The 18,260-nt window shown below is 38.0% G+C and overlaps 1 protein-coding gene across 2 annotated transcripts in view; it reads left to right on the top strand.

Annotated features, from left to right (window-relative positions):
• The first annotated feature begins 3,265 nt into the window (after window positions 1-3,265).
• LOC128211200 (uncharacterized) overlaps window positions 3,266-18,260 on the top strand; it is a 39,432-nt gene continuing 24,437 nt past the window's right edge. Inside the window, exon 1 of one of the 2 annotated variants that reach the window (XM_052915700.1) lies at window positions 3,266-3,931. The gene's annotated coding sequence lies outside the window, so the exon portion shown is untranslated. Of the gene's footprint in view, window positions 3,932-12,758; window positions 12,782-18,260 lie in introns of those variants that run through there. The other variant, XM_052915737.1, reaches the window with a different exon arrangement.

Here is an 18,260-nt window from a genome sequence, read left to right as displayed (position 1 = left end):
AACTTATTTTTATCTGACTTGTATCGTTTACTCTTTTAACGTTTATTTCGAACAGTTAAAATATTGATCAAATCGTGACAAATTTAAAGTACATTTGTATGGTATTAAGAAGCGTACACCCCTACCACTTCAATTTTAATGATTTTAGTATTTTGGACTTGAAAATCATGTGCAGACTTTGGTCTTAAGTGCATATATACGCGAAGATACGTCAGTCATAGATCCAGCTATCGCATTTGGTTAATAACCTGGTCGTGAACTAGAGGCTTTTCACATGGGCACGCGCACCCCTCTAAAATTGTTCAAGTTATGTTTCATTGTGACAACTATGTCTCGCACTGACGCACGCTACACGCATATACACGGAACCGGCATTGTGACAACTATGTCTCTCCCACAACACTGACGCACGGTATACTCATATACACGGAACCGGCATTGTGACAACTATGTCTCGCTACCGCACTGACGCAGGGCACACGCGTATACACGGAACAGCCATTGTAACAACTATGTCTCGCTCACCGCACTGACGCACGGTACACACATATACACGGAACCGGCATTGTAACATATATGTCTCGCTCACCGCACTGACGCACGGTACACCCATATACACGGAACCGGCATTGTGACAACTACCTCTCGCTCACCGCACTGACGCACGGTACACCCATATACACGGAACCGGCATTGTGACAACTATGTCTCTCTCGCCGCACTGACGCACGGCACACGCATATACATGTAACCGCCATTGTGACAACTATGTCTCGCTCACTGCACACACATAAACACGGAACCGCTTTATTGACAACTATGTCTCGCTCACCGCACACGCATATACTCGGAGCCGCCAATGTGACAACTATGTCTCGCTCACGGCACACATATGTACGGAGCCGCCATTATGACAACTATGTCTCGCTAACAGCACACACTTATAAATGGAAGCGCCAATGTGACAACTATGTCTCGTTTACCGCACACACATATATATGGAACCGCCAATGTGACAACTATGTCTCGCTTACCGCACACACATATACATGGAACCGCCATTGTGACAAATATGTCTCGCTTACCGTACACACATATACATGGAACTGCCATTGTTACAACTATGTCTCGCTTACAGCACACACATATACACGGAGCCGTCATTATGACAACTATGTCTCGCTTACCGCACACACACATATATATGGAACCGCCAATGTGACAACTATGTCTCGCTTACCGCTCACACATATACACGGAACCGCCATTGTGACAACTATGTCTCGCTTACCGCTCACACATATACATGGAACCGCCATTGTGACAACTATGTCTCGCTTACCGCACACACATATACACGGAACCGCCAATGTGACAACTATGTCTCGCTTACCGCACACACATATACACGGAACCGCCATTGTGACAACAATGTCTCGATAACCGCACACATATACATGGAACCGCCATAATGACAACTATTGTCTATCTTACCGCACACGCTTATACACGGAACCGCCATTTTGACAACTATGTCTCGCTTACCGCACTGGCGCACGGCTGACACATATACATGGAACCGCCATTGTGACAATTATGTCTCGCTCACAGCACACACATAAACACGGAACCGCTATATTGACAATTATGTCTCGCTCACCGCACACGCATATACTCGGAGCCGCCATTGTGACAACTATGTCTCGCTCACGGCACACATATATACGGAACCGCCATTGTGACAACTACTTCTCGTTTTCTGCACTGATGCACGGAACACACATATACATGGAACCGACATTGTGACAACTATGTATCGTGGACCGCACTGATGCACGGAACACACATTTACCCGGTACCGACATTGTTACATCTATGTCTCGCTCACCGCACTGACGCATGGCACACGCATATACACGGAACCGGCATTGTGACAACTATGTCTCGCTCACCCCACTGCCACACGGCACACGCATATACACGAAACCGACATTGTGACAACTATGTCTCTCTTACCGCATAGACACACGGCACACGCATATACATGGAACCGCCATTGTGACAACTATGTCTCTCTCACTGCACTGATGCACGGCACACGCATATACACGGAACCGGCAGGACGCACGGCACACGCATAAACATGAAACCGGCATTGTGTCAGCCATGCTCGCTAACCGCACTGACGCACGGAATACACATTTACACGGAACCGACATTGTGGCGATCATGTCTCGCTTCCCGCACTGACGCGCGGAACACACATATACCCGGAACCGACATTGTGTAAACTATGTCTCGCTCACCCCACTGCCGCACGGTACACGCATATACACGAAACCGACATTGTGACAACTATGTCTTTCTCACCGCACTGACACACGGCACACGCATATACATGGAACCGACATTGTGACAACTATGTCTCGCTTATCACACAAATGCACGGCACACGCATATACACAGAACCGCCATTGTGACAACTATGAATCGCTTACCGCACTGACGTATGGAACACGCATATACACGGAACCGCCATTATGAAACTTTGTCTCGCTCACCGCACACACATATACATGGCACTGGCATTGTGACAACTATGTCTCGCTTACCGAACTGACGCATGGCACATGCATATACACGGAACCGCGCTATTTTGACAACTCTGTCTCGGTCACCGCACCGCTCGACAAAAATGGATGTTAGAATAATTAAAAAGTTCAGATTTTGTTTTAACACATGTGCTTTACTGAATAAGTTAAAAAGTGGTTTAGATTCAAGTTAGATATGCATTGCATTTTCTAATATTTTAGATTCTTTAAATGTTCATGTGAGACTTCAGGAAGACCTTAATATGCACTTAAACAATAAGACTATACCTCTTTGTGACGGCTTTCATGGAATGTTAATTATAGATAATGTGGTTGCTTTGCTAAATCATTATGTGAATAGACGACACAATGGGATGTTTAAATGCAAAACAACGAAAAACATATTCAATTGAGCAATCTTTCAGACAATCCTGTTTTATAGATAAGGATATGTTATAGTTAAACAAAATACCGAGTTTTGTTTGTCTAAATTTAACAGCTATCAGCTTAACAAAATGGCAAAATGAAGATAAAATCAAGCCTTGTTTGGTTTATATCATATTTTGCACACCTTTTTAAGCTTGCACGCGATCTGACTATTATCATGATATATTTATATGTTTTAAAGTTATATTCCTGCCTTGCCTCAAATTCCCATGAGCCACTTACTTACTTACCTTAACTTGATTTCCACTTTAAATGGAAAATTTTGACCGCAAACGCGTACCGGCCACGCAGTGTATTCGAGGCTCGGATTTTTCCAGCCGACTCAGAAACGTTTTTTTCTTGCTTACCTTAAATTATATCTATTTTTTGTACAAAGTGACGTAGAAATCGCATTTAGTACATTTCTATGGTGACACAGAGATGACATCCGCAACACTTTGTTTATATTGTGACCACAACATAGTAAATTGTGGCCACAAGTTAGTAAATTGAGTGCTACGGATGTCACCTCTATGCCACCGTAGCCTTCCAAAAAACTTAACTTTTGATTGAGATGTAAGCGGACACAGAATATCGATTACCTTAAGAAAACTGTTGATATCAACGCATTTGTGATTTAGCTGTGTTAGTGTTTATTTAAGAATTTGTGTCTGCATTGTTACAAACATTATAACAGAACGTGATCTTCATCTGTGTCAAGGACAAACGTCGCCTGTTTGCACACAAGATCGTCTTTGGAAACGAGGTTGTTCAACGAGCCATGCAATCTACCGCTTACTATTTAACATGCCCGGGTGTCTCTGATCTTCGGAGGCTACCATAGCTGGCTGGCAGTTAGACAAACGGTGCTTAAATTTGTGGACTGCTGAAATAAGCGGAAACTGCATAATTAGGTAAGTTTATAGTTTCTTTTTTGTTCTTTTAATGACAATGCAAAACTCGAAAACAAAACTTAATTGGTACTATTGTTTAGAAAATTTTAAATAACCCTTACATTATTCTGACGAGAACTAGGCCAGGGTTTTGTAAAGTGTTTAGGTAATTTAAACTATGTTGACAGTGTGGTAACGCGCTTTATGGAATTGCAAAATCACACCCTTGCTTTTATACAACGTGATCTTGCGAAAGTAACGAAGCAGTCGTTAATTAAACACAAGGCTCTAAGTAATAGTTAGAGGGCATAAGGTACGCTCACTCCACCCGTTCTTATTCATTAAGTTATTACTTTAGGTCATCTAACTGAATTAGAATACGGCCTCATTGGCTGATACATTGACAACGCAAAGTATGACACAGGGATTGTCGGACTTTTAAACACCCTCGAAAGGTGAAATTCTTAATGATTAAGTTTAGTACTTAACGATTGTCTATCTGCAATTTCACTGGCTTAAAATGTAGGTTGTATTCTTAATATGATCAATGAGGCTAAGGTCTTGGGACTGTTCTAGTCAGAATCATGGTGTTAAATTCTCCTGACTTATAACCTTATCGTTTTGGAAGATCTGATCGATTTGGAGTACCCGAGCGTACAAATCCATACTCCAGATCGCCCAGGCGTACCTAAGCATACTCCAGAGCCCGGGCACTCTGAAGTATGTATAGGTACGCCCGGGCACTCTAAAGTATGTATAGGTACGCCCGGGCACTCTATCGTATGTATAGGTACGCCCGGGTTTTTGAGTATGGATAGGTACGCTCGGGCACTCTGGAGTATAAATAGGTACGCCCGGGCGTTCTGGAGTATGCATAAGTACGCCCGGTTGTTCTGGCCAGTGCATAGGTACACCCAGGTACTCTGGAGTATTCATAATTACGCCCGGGCGTTCTGGCCAGTGCATAGGTACACCCCGGTACTCTGGAGTATGCATAGGTATATCCGGGCACTCTAGAGTATGTACGCCTGGGCGTTCTTGCGTGTGCATAGGTACATCCGGGCACTCTGGAGCTTGTATAGGTACGTCCGGGTGTTCTGGAGTATGCATAGGTACGCCCGTGTGTTCTAGAGTATGCCTAGGTTCGCCCGGGCACTATGTAGTATAGATAGGTACGCCCGGGTACCCTGGGGTATGCATAAGTACGCCCGGGTGTTCTGGAGTATGCATAGGTACGCTCGGGTGTTCCGGAATATGCATAGGTACGCTGTGATGTTCTCGAGTGTGCATAGGTACGTTCGGCTGTTCTAGAGTATGCATAAGTACGTTCGGCTGTTCTCGAGTATGCATAGGTACGCCCGGTTGTTCTAGAGTGTGCATAGGTACGCCCGGTTGTTCTGGAGTATGCATAGGTACGACCGGTTGTTCCGGGGTATGCATAGGTATACCAAGGCATCTGGTGTATGCATAGGTACGCCCGGTTGTTCTGGAGTATGCATAGGTACGCCCGGTTGTTCTGGAGTATGCATAGGTACGCTCGGGTGTTCTGGAGTGTGCATAGGTGCTTTTGAGTATGCACTGGTAGGCACAGTCGTTCAGGATATGCAGATGTACGCCCGGGCACTCTGTTGTATGCATAGGTACGCCCTGGCCTTCTTGGGTATGCATAGGTACGCCCGGGCACTCGGAAGTATACATAGGTATGTCCGGGTACCCTGGAGAAAGCATAGGTACGCCCTTGCGTTTTGGAGTATGCATAGTTACATCCGGGCGTTCTGGAGTGTGCATAGGTAAGCCCTGGCGTTCTTGAGTATGAATAGGTACGTCAAGGCACTCGATCTGGAGTATACATACGCCTTGGCGTTCTGGAGAGTGCATAGGTACGCCCTTGCGTTTTGGAGTATGCACAGGTATGTCCGGGTGTTTTAGAGTGTGCATATAGGTATGTCTGGGCGTTCTGGAGTGTGCATAGGTATGTCCGGGCGTTTTGGAGTATGCATAGGTACGTCCGGGCGTTCTGGAGTGTGCATAGGTATGTCCGGGCGTTTTGGAGCATGCACAGATATGTCCGGGTGTTCTGGTGTGTGCATAGGTACGCCTGAGTACTCTGGTGTATGCATAGACATGTCCGCCCGTAGAACGTTCGCACGTGAACTCAATTTTCGTCTTAGAAGGGAATCAAATTTGGCGACTGTGAACTCATGTATTTATTATATAGTCGGTTAATGGACTTACCGAAATACGATTATTTACCGAAAGACGGATAAAATTACCGAAAAACGCATGAAAGTTACCGAAAGACGCCTTCTAATGCATTTATTTTATTGTTTTTTATATTAATTTTATACAAATACATAACCAAACCAAATTTTTATAGAAAAATATTAAAATATAATGATGTAATAGGCAGTTGAAATTTCAGTGTTCGAGATCGAATTCCGCGTGCCAACTCGCCAACCGAAAGACAGATAAAAGCTTCCAAAATAAACAATTATTCCAATTAATGATGATCTCATAATATTCATATAACTAAAACACACTCATAAAAATGAAAAAGATAATGAAAATATTTACTTATTGGTCAATTGAATAAAGACAATATGTCAGTGAAATAGTTGTCTCCCTTCGCCAACCGAAAGACGATTTAACGCAGGTAAAATTAACTTATTAGTTGTTGTATTATGGAAATAATTATGAATTTGGATTCAAATAATAGCATTTATATTCTTATGGAAATGTTAGATCAATAAACAGCATTTGAAAGTAGATCAATAAACAGCATTTAAAAGTATTTGGAATATATTTGAAACATTGCCTTTGAAATAGGTCGAAAATGTCGCTAAAATTATTTTCTTTTAAACAACTTAGATCAACAGTATAGTTTAGGGCTTTCAAATTATAATATTGTTTTATATGAAAATTGAAAAAGAAGTTTTTAAACAGCGAAATTCTCATATTCAGGTAAATTAGCTTACTTATGGACAATATTAACCAGACCACACCAAATCAGGCGATGTTTAAAACAACATAATTATCACCCGGTATATGACACCCCACAAAGTAGCGGCACGTTTTTGGGGGGACAGTTTGGTATAATTGGAAGTGTGTTAATTTGGGTAAACCCTTTTCGGCTCTGTGACACGTGTTGAGTAAATACCATAATAATTACGCATTAAAGGACCGCAGTACGTGTACATTTATCATTGCGGGTGATTTTCACAGAAATTGACGGCCTCATTTGAAGATTCATAAATAACAATCGCGAGTAAAAAGGTAAAATATTGCTCTAAGTATTAAAGAAGTCCAAATTAATAGAACTTTTCACCCTGAAATCATTAATAATGGATGAGTTCCCTTGTGCTATATGTGCTGTTGACTGTAGTAGTGATCAATGCATACATTGTTCTAATTGGGTTCATGCTAAATGCTCTGAATTGTCCGAGCAAGACCTCACGTCTTGGAGTGCCAAAAACTTCAAATTTGTTTGTAAATCGTGTGCATATAGTGGATTATCATATGATGCCGGAGCTGCACTTGCAAGGTAAGTACCTGTTATATTAAAGGAGTAGACATATCTTATTCCTAATAGAAACATATCAAGGCCGAAATATGAACAGTGTTTTAACACGAAATAATTTGGGAATATCCGTTACGAACATTATTTATTACATTTTACACATTAATATAGAGTGTCTACTCATTCATTTTGTGATTGCAATGATATATCCTTTTTGATATGCTATTAGAAGAAAATTTTATCATATGATGTAAATGTTAATTGTAGAACTAAGTTAAGAATTTCATGCCACACCGGTTTATCCAAGATGGCGGACGAACCAACACATGTCCGTGGAATTTCCGATGTCAAATGGGATTTAAGGCATCACACTCGATCCAGTTTTACAATGGATTGTTAGTGCTAAAAAGGAGAATTAAAAATAATTAATTGAATAACATCATCACCTTGTAGTCATATTGGCTGAATTTAACGCAATACAATTAATGACTGAAATACATCTGGTGAAAGGTCACCCACTACTAAAAGTAAGTTGCAGTAAAACACGGAAATACAAACTTAGTGATAATCCAAAAAAAACAATGACGTCGTTTTGCTTCGTGCCATTAGTAGATGTTAATAATTGTTGCAAATATTGATGTGAAAAATAATGATAATAACTCGAAACAACTTGCATCTGCGTCACAGTTGTCATCTTTCTGCATAAAACATATATATCACAGTACAGTAGGGTATTTCAGATTTTCTTTAAAATTGTGATATTAATGCACCAGTCAATTATAACCACGGCCACCCCAGGTCCGGGGATATACGGAGAATAGCCGGTGAAATGGGCCGTGTTTATGCTTTTCAGGTGGCCCCGCATTGCCGGGTGAATGCGGTGGTTTTGTCTTGTATTAAATATACAGTAGCGGGTAATTGGCCTTACCTAGAGTCCCCGGGGTGCAGGGACTTTGGTGGGGATTTTACCAACTGTTTGTCTCCGCATGGCATGGAATTTAGCCGATGTTGGCTGTACTGAAAGTCCCAAGTCCCCGCTATTCCCAAGATCGGGGGGGGGGGGGGGGGGGTTGACTGACCAGTGCATAATTTGGTTCCCTTTATGCCATGTTGATCTGATTCATACCATAGTAAAATATTTTCTTCAACTGTAACAACACTTCAATATTAAACACTGCATTGCAAAATAGAAACACGAACGTTTCACATAATTATCTTGAGCCAATATCATTGTTTAATCACACAAGTGTGTATAATTACACAAGTGTTTCATTAAACACTTAAATTCCGATCAGCTTCTGTCAACATAGCATTGCCATTTTGGAACTATCCAGCTGATGCGCGTCATCTTGAAGCTCAATATACATTAAGTCGAAAATTATAGATGTGTTCACTACGTGACGTGCCATATCAAAAATGGTAAAAAATCATTCAATGTACAATTATTTGAACTAAATAAACTTAGTGCTTGAAATGTCATTCTTGGCTAGGAGAAAAAGTTGGATGTGGACATGAAGACTCGCCAAAACAAAACTTGTCAAAGACTCTGAAGTTGCTGTTTATTTGGACTAGTCAAGTATTAAACTTTTCAACAAGATAAAGTTACTATTATAAATGATCCTGGCATTAGGACACGGAGCTAGCCTTTCTGTATTATCTGGGTGGTGCTAAGCCCCTGGTGAGCCTTAAATGCCTTGATTTGAAATCTGCCACTCATTATTCTCTATCATTGACTACACATTTTTCAGGTAAGTGTAAATTACAGTATTTTTTTTGTATGTTAAAATTAACAATGGTAAAAGATAATGCATAACTTAATTGTGCATGCTGGGGATATCAATATTGTATACATGTATATAGCTTTACGGATATTTACAGTGTTAAAATAGCCCAAAAGGGTCTTACTCAATGAAAAAATAAAAATACTAGAATGTAGACAGGATTTTGACATTTTTTGGCAATTAATTAAATTCAAGGGCATAGCCAGGCAGTACTAAATGTGAGAGGCTATGGGATGGGGAATCCCTGTAACCGTAGGAGGTTAAGGGGGGGGGGGCTGCTCCCCACGGAAAATTAGCAGCTGTGTTAGCTATCTAGCACAGAGAAACAATGCTTTCTATAGCTGATCTTCCCTTTAAGGTTTTATTCTGATGTCAAAACATAACCCTCGACTTTGATGCCATGTTTGACAATTTTTTTTTCATTTTTTAAATTGATGTTACGCATGTGCGTAAGTGTGTAAAGCTGGCTACGCCCCTGAAATTGTTCTGTTGCAATTTTGGACAAATCATTCTCATTGGTATGCCTATCAAGCATCAAACATGTATGTCTAAAAAAGATCAATAAAAACAAGCCATATTACTGAAATTTTAAGACCAACAGATCCCTTCAGAGAAAATCATGCATAACCCTTTTATATACATATATTCTCCCTCCAAACAGAGACCTGGTATGTTAATTTGCATATTTAATCCAGGACATCCACATACTTTGAATGCACTTACCCCTTTGGCAGAATGTTACATTACCCTTATTCGGTATTTCAATTTATTTCTGAAGACAGCATGAACTTTTATAGTAAAGGAGTGTCAGTAATTTAGTCTGACAGCCTGTGATTTTTTTTTCAATCAGAAGGAAATTTTGCAATTTTAACATGGCCATGTTTTGACATGTTTGCACAGTGTGTGAATTGTGATCAAAATTGTGCTTGGTTAATTTTGTGCTAATGCGTATATCTTGGACTTGACATATTTCTTAGTTACCGCATGGCCTGTTCCAAAGGGTAAAGCATTTGGAAATGTCAGTTCAAACCTGACAAATATGAAATTCTTTTCCTTAATTCAATTTTGATATTTTCAAAACACCCTCTTTTTTAAAAACTTCTTTTAATAGATGTTTATGGATAAGAAGACTCTTAATTTGAACATCAACTTGTTTAGACTAAGAAATAATGAGCCCTTAAAGCTGCACTCCCACAGATTGACTATTTTAACAGCTTCTTTTATTTTTGTTTTGGAAAGAGCAAATTATTGCGTAAATATGTGCAAACCAATAATAAGATATCTGACACAATATCAGATCTTAGATTTTCATATTTATGTTCAAAAATTGATGCTTGATGGCTTAAACTGATACTAACGGTTAAAGAAAAAATGCATAAGACATCAATTTTTGAACTTAAGTATAAGAATCTATGATCTGATTTTTTGTCAGCAGTCTTATATTACTGGTTTCCATGGATTTTCGCAAAAAATGGCTCGTTCGAAGACAAAAAATAAAGAAGTTGTCAATACTTTCAATCTGTGTGAGTGCAGCTTTAACAACAAAAATAGAATAAACCTACAATTAAGCAAATGAAATTTCAGATAGGCATACATGAAGTGCTATCCTTAATCATTAACAATTTCATTCTTCAAGTTTGGTTTTTCCTCAGCCTACTGTCACTCACCTGATGCACAATCCCTGCATAAGATTTTACGTCGACAATGAATTAGACAATGAGGTTGTTTTCTAAGTCAATTAAATGACCTAAAGTAACTAGCTTAATGATTAAGAAGGGCTCATTATCATCAATCACTCCACCCATTCTGAATAATGTTTATTCAACAAGATTTTTTTTTCGTGTTTTTTTTTTTACTTACTTGTACACTTTATATCCAGTTAAATACAGCCATCACATATTTTTTCTCTCCTAAATACACATGGGGATATCAATATAACATTGGTCTATTTCTATTAGTAAAAAAAAATATCACGACTCCAATATTTATGAAACACCGCTGTTGGTCAAGGACAGGTCACGCGGTGACACCACATTTTTCCATTTTCCAAATTTAAATTACACCAAAATGGCGTCTTTATTCGGATTTGATGAATATTTCAATGAATAAATAAAACATGTAAACAGGGTAACAGGTTGTCAACGTTATACTTACATTACGGGGTTAGTAGTATTGGAAATCTGGTGGGCAAGAATCCATATTTAGGTTCGAGCTTCACTCCACCGCAATATGGTTTCCTTTACATTGAATATCCCATATCGCGGGCTTCCTACTGACCATGGAACTTATAGTATCCTTCCACATGTTTTTAAACAAATTCATAGACAAGAATGTTTTTAATTTCAAATGACAATTTGTCATTTTGTATTCATTGTGATGAAAAAATGTAAAATTAAATTTCCAATCAATTCTTAAGAAGAAAATGTGATATTTATCTTATCTCCTGATAAAAACTTTCAATCACGTTGGGTACTGAATGGGGTACTATATTGGTTTAAATAGGAAATGACATCATGAACACATAGTAATCTATGACTTCATCTTACCGGTGACCATTATGATGTCACAATTAAAAAGAGTTTAGTTTTTTGTTGTTATTCCTTTCTGCTGTACTTGATATCACCTTTATATGTATTCTTCTTACAAACAGTGTAAAAATGATCGTATGATTCTTTGGTTTGAAATTTTTCCTAATACAAATTTTTGCAATGCTTGCTTGTAGTGCAGAGAATAGCATCGCTTTAATGGTACATGTATCCTGTTTTTAGCTCGACTATTCGAAGAATATGGAGAGCTATACTACTCACCCAAGCGTCGGCGTCACACCTTGGTTAAGGTTCTGCATGTAAGCACCTCTCAATATCTCAGCAAATACATCATGTGTTGCATTGAAACTTTAGATATGTATTCCCAACAATCTAACCTACTAAATTAATGAAGTTAGATAACACTTATTTGAATTTAATGCAAAAAATGGGCCTTTATTATTTGACTTTGAAATTCTGGTTAAGGTTTTGCATGTAAGCACACATATGTTAATATCTCAGCAACTGCTTGATGTATTGCATTAAGATTTTATACAATGGTACTCAACCATCCAACCTTCCTAATTAACCAAGTTAGATAACTCTAGTTTGCATTTAATGCAAATAATGACCCTTTATTATTCGACTTAAAAATTCTGGTTAAGGTTTTGCTTTATTATTTGACATATAAATTCAAATACATCATGTATTGCATTGAAACTTTATACACAGGCTCCCAACTATTCAACCTTCTTAAATAATCAGGAAAGATAACTCTTATATATTTTTATTTTTTATCATTTTTGCCCCTTTATTATGCAACTTAGAAATACTGGTTAAAGTTTCAAGTATTGGACTTAAAATTTTCCATGTAACCACATTTATGTTAATATCTCAACACATACATAATGTATTGTATTGAAATCTAATCTAATTTTACAGTGATCCATGTTTCGCCAAAACTTTTTAATCCTTACACTGAACAGCGGCGTAATAGTCGAGCGCGCAGTCTCTGTGACAGCTCTTGTTTACTAGAGAAGTAAAACAGGTAAGTTGTTTTTGCTGTCTTTACTTAAAGAATATTTTGATAAAAAGATACTAAGACTCGTCATCATATAAATAGACTGTATTATACAACTCGTCAAGGAAATATGTTAGTATGATCGACAAAGGCTAAGTTATTTACACATTTTCTGAAGTTGTTGAATATGTTTTTTAAAGCTACATTAATGAAAACTTGACATCTGTACTGTTTTGAAAACAAACATATATTTATATATGTCGATCTCGGATCACCCTGACTGGGACCTTTTTGACCTAATTATTTTTTAGAGCTATAGCATTTTAGACAGTTTTGAAAACAATATTTAATGTTGTCTTTTGATGAGCTAGATTGTGGCCTTTTGACACACATTAAAATTTGAAGCTTCAGCCATGAAATTAAGACCATTGATTCGAAATCAAAAATCAAAATTGTGCTTTGATAACGTTGTCCTTTCGACATACTTTCCTATTTTTAAGCTACTTCAATGAAAGTTTTTTAGTACAGTTTTCAAAACAAAAAGCAATGTTGTGCTTTGATGACATAGAATATGATTTTTGACATACATTCTAGTTTTGAAGCAACAGCAAAGAAATTTAGACCATGTGTATAACTTTTAAAACAAATATCAATATTGTACTTGGATAACCTTGATAATTACCGTTTGACCATCTTTTCTATTCTAAGGTACTGCAACGAAAGTTCAGTAAGTTTTGCAACACAATTATCAATGTTGTCCTCAGATCTTCTTTACTGTGACCTTTTGACCCTCTTTCATAAAATGTACTGCTTTAAGAATAATTATAAATGTTGTGTTTGGCTAACCATGAATGTGACATTTTCACTTACTTTTTTATTTTTGTGGCCTCTGCAATAAAATGTTGCTATGTTTGGAAAACAATTCATCATTGTTGTTCTCGGGTTACTGTACACCAGATTGGCACCATTTTTTTTCCTGTAACGCAACTCAGGACAATTATTTAATAGAATGTGTTAAGCTTTGAATCATAATTATAGAGAAAGGACCAAAATGTAAAAAATAGCAGTCAAGTGTTGTATCCACTGTGCTACAAAGGCTTACTCCAAACGGGTGGTATATTTAAGCTATATACCTTCGTACTCAGTAATATTTTAATGGAAAAATACAAAATCACTGCTTAGCTAAAATAAATTGTAAACTATGTGGTACTTCAGTTAGTAAACACATTAATACCAAGTTTATGTCAGTTTTCGACAATTGTTTTTCTTGCAAATTGATCATCTTGTGCACAGTTGCTTCAGCTAAGGCCTACGTTTTTAATTTTGTTTACAACATTGAACTTTGGACCATGTATACTGTTTTAAAAAAACATCTGTTAATGTTATGCTTCAGTTATCTTGATTGTGCCCTTTTGGCGTATTTGTTATGCAACTGGAATGAAATTTTGACTTTGAAGTAGTTCTGCAAACAAACATTAACGATGATATTGCCAGGTGACCTTTTCATCAACTTTTCAAAGCTACAGCATTAAGATGAATAATTATGTTTGGAAAATAAATATCAAGCTTAGATATTTGGTTTGAAGTATTGTCTAATTGTCCTCACAAGTGTTCAAATTATGCTTCTATATTCAAGATTAGGTTCCGATGATTTTCTGTGTTTATAAGAGAAAGGACTTAGTTATATACTTGCAGCAGACCGAATAATGTCACCGTCCATCAGCACTTTCAGTGCTTTGATTCTTAAACCTTTCATCATTGGTTTGCAGATATTTACGCATAAATTTGCTCATTCCAAGACAAAAATAAAACAAAATTTAAAAGCGGTAAATCTGTGAGAGTGCAGCTTTAAAACAAAAATGCAATATTAAATCACGTCGTATTTGATTTTCTTTTGATACTTTGTATGTCCACCTGCTGCAGCAATTACAGCAAGGCACCTTGTCAGCATTGATATAATGTGAAGATACTGTTGCGCAATGGCTGCCCAAATTTGATAAATAACACGAGTGAGCACCCTGGGGTCTGGTTGCAGCGGCTGGGCACGCACCTTGCGCTTCAAAAGGTCTCACACGTGCTCGATCGGATTTAAATCCGGACTTTTTGCAGGCCATTTGAGTGTTCGTACGTTGTTCGCTATTACTTGTGTGCTTCTAGCCGCGTGACATGGTGCGTTATACTGTGCCAACATTGGAACAGATATGAGGTAGAAGAACCGGCCGAATGACGTCATTTTGAAACCTCATCACGCTCATGTTTCCATGAATGGGTACAATCGGAGTTTTCGTGTGCATGGAAACTCCAGCTTAAAGCATAATGGACCCACCCCAATACTACCAGACAGTTCTCATTGTACCGCTCATCCCGACGGCGATATGCGCGAGCACGTCTGTCATTCCCACGTAGTGTGATGCGTTTCTCATCAACAAATAAAACATTGGCCCATTCCGCCCTTGTAAATCGCATATGTCACCTGGCCCACAATAAGCTTGCCTGTCTGTGCCTTGCGGTAAAAATCAGTACCCGCAGGGGGGCGACGGCACCGCAAGGCGACGGCCATCAGGCGATTGCGCACTGTCTGTGATGGATTGCCCCTGCCGTGATAAAACGATCCTGAAGGTGATCATTGACAATTTGAATGTCCTGTTGGGGAGTCGCCACTCTTCTTTTGGGGCGTCGTCGGAGATCTGCAACACTTCCGGTTTGTACGAATTTCGCCCAAAGAGTTTCAATACTGAAATGTCGCCTATTGAAAAGCCGTGCAACATGAACAATAATAAAATCAACTTAAAGTTGATTCAAAGATGAAAGTTAATAAGACACAATGGATTTTATAGTATGATGGGACAGTCCGATATGACACAGGTATTAAATGGTTGACCATCCTTGTAATTGTTTACGACTGTTTTTACGTAAATAAGAATCACCTACAAATTAATTTTAAAAAAACATGTTTCTGTCAATATTTTGCACTTAACAACAATTAATAACACATATTTCAACTTTTATAACGAATTATTCCAACGGATTGAGCGCGTTCTGCAATGCTCATTCACGCCATATTTAACTTTTTTCATAAAAGACAATCGACGAAGAATACATTCTTACCATATACTACAACTACCATGCCGTGCACGAGGAACTCGGGCGCATAGGCTATTTTCGTATCTATCGTTCCGTATGGATGATTTTGTATATGAATACGTGTTTTCTTTGTGTAAATTAATACATTGGTGTGAAGAATACAAAAATGACCAAAATTTTGATTTTTGATTAAATATGTCGCATTGCATCATAGTTTATATGGTGGCCAATTAGAAATTCGTCGAAGTCTATATCTGGATGCGTACGAAATTATTCATTAATGTACTTTTAGTGTTGTTCATTAAAGTAGCTACATACGAGGAGGAAGTGGAAACGATCTTCCAAATCTCTTTAGTCACATAAAGTACAATATCTTTCTTCATAATGAGTATTATTCAAGCGACCTATTTCAATGGAAATTGTATGTTCATAGTTCTTAGTCTACAAAGGGATATGGCTTTTTCTTGAGGGGATCAATTTAAAGTAAGGCTCCAACTGCATATGCTCGACCTTGATGACACAATCCCAAAACAATAACTTTGGTTTTTGCGGTATTAACTTTAAGTTTCCATAATGCACACTCACTTTCAAAAAAGTATTTTTGAAAATCAGAATGTGTTCGGTAAGTATTTGAACGTTCGCTGTTGTTTCTTTGATTATGAAGTCAATATAGTCGAACCCCCTTGGCTCGAATTTCTCGTTGGCTCGAATTCCTCGTTGGCTCGAATTCCTTGTTGGCTCGAATTCTTCGTTGGCTCGAATTCCTCGTTGGCTCGAATTCCTTGTTGGCTCGAACTCGCTTGGCTCGAATTTCTCGTTGGCTCGACCTAGATGTAGAGGGCTGATTTGTTTATACTGAATTTTAACAATCCTGTACTCAACGAATAAGGTTATCAAATAATTCAACGCAAATACATGATCGGTAGTAGTAAATCCAGCTTTGTTATCGATGACTTGGTGCTGAACACTAAACTTTGTGAGTCGCACGTTTAGGACTGCGTTATATAACTAAAGATAACTTAATATAGTGAATAGGCGGTAGCTTGCGGGATCTAGTAGCCAGTTGTCCAATGTTCGAATACTACTCCAGAATCAAATATCAGGTTGAAAAGTTTAGTATATAAAGGTAAGAGTAAGTGTTGAATGTATTCATTACATATTTCGTCTGATAAGCTAGATGCTTTACCATCATTGGAATTCATTATCATATTTTATTTTACTTTCGGTAAAAGGGGAGTTTAATATTTTATCATTGTATGTTAACTCAGGGATTTTTATGTAAATGAACGATTGCGACCAAACTAATTATATCTTTCAGACTGTTTGTATCAATAATCATTAGAAACCCTAATTGCGTTTTAACATTTTGCCATTTTGGAGATTGGCAGCTTAAATTAACATGTTGTGTGTAGTAATTTGCCCCCGTCAGAAAAAAGTCTGTCAACATCACAAATATTCGAAAGTATTAAGATATTTTGGCATTTCTCAAGACAAAAGTTATATAGTCTATAACCGAGGTGTCCCGAAATGTGAATTGACCTATGTTTTTGTCGGGAGAATATATTCCATTTAAGTGTTATGTTTTGAGACAGGGACTGACTCCATTCGATACTTGATAAACTATGCTTTATTATATTACAACTGCCAAGATGTTTTGGTAGAGGCGTGGTTATCTGTAATGTTCTAGGCATGCGCACTGCATACAATATGCATAACATTTTTTTTTTACAAATATCTTATATATTTCGGCCAATCAGATGGACGCCTTTGTCTCGTGATACTCTTCTGATATTTAAGTTTGCTTGCTCATGATTAACGGTTTTTATTGAATCATCGTCCAATCCAAAAACACTGGGATCTACAATAATACGTTTAAGTTCGAGATGTGGCTAAAGCATTTTACGGCCCAAATCAAATGATCATAATTGTTTTGCATCAGGGTAATTTTCAAAAGTCAACAATTACTCATGGTTAATAGAATAGTGACGATTCTGGGGAAATATAGATAGACAAAACTAATTCGACCATTGTCATTTTTAAACTGAGATTTTATCCACAAAATATATCTGATTTTGTGGCAATATTGTCGATAAAAAAACCCGATACCTACAGATTTACGACGATATGTTTTTGTTTTCTATGCTAATTATAAAACCTGTGACATCAGAAACATCATATTCATGAAGTTTACATTCTGAGCTTCATAAAATATCAAAGTTCATTGTATCAACAAATTAACATGGCGCAGCCTGTGAGTCAAACTAACTGTTCGATATCCGACTGATCAATCAGCGTCCAGATTAGGCGGGGCTTACGAGTCGCCGTTGCTATCCGCCATGACCTCCGACAATCTGCACATATCGACAGTAGTGTAATAACGCTGTTTTCTATATATTTCACACCAATTATGTTTCTCATAACT

This window comes from Mya arenaria, chromosome 2, assembly GCF_026914265.1.
Source record: "Mya arenaria isolate MELC-2E11 chromosome 2, ASM2691426v1".
NCBI classification, from domain to species: Eukaryota; Metazoa; Mollusca; class Bivalvia; order Myida; family Myidae; genus Mya; species Mya arenaria.
The sequence above is the reverse complement of the archived record's forward strand: the minus strand, read 5'-3'. Positions and strand labels throughout refer to the sequence as shown.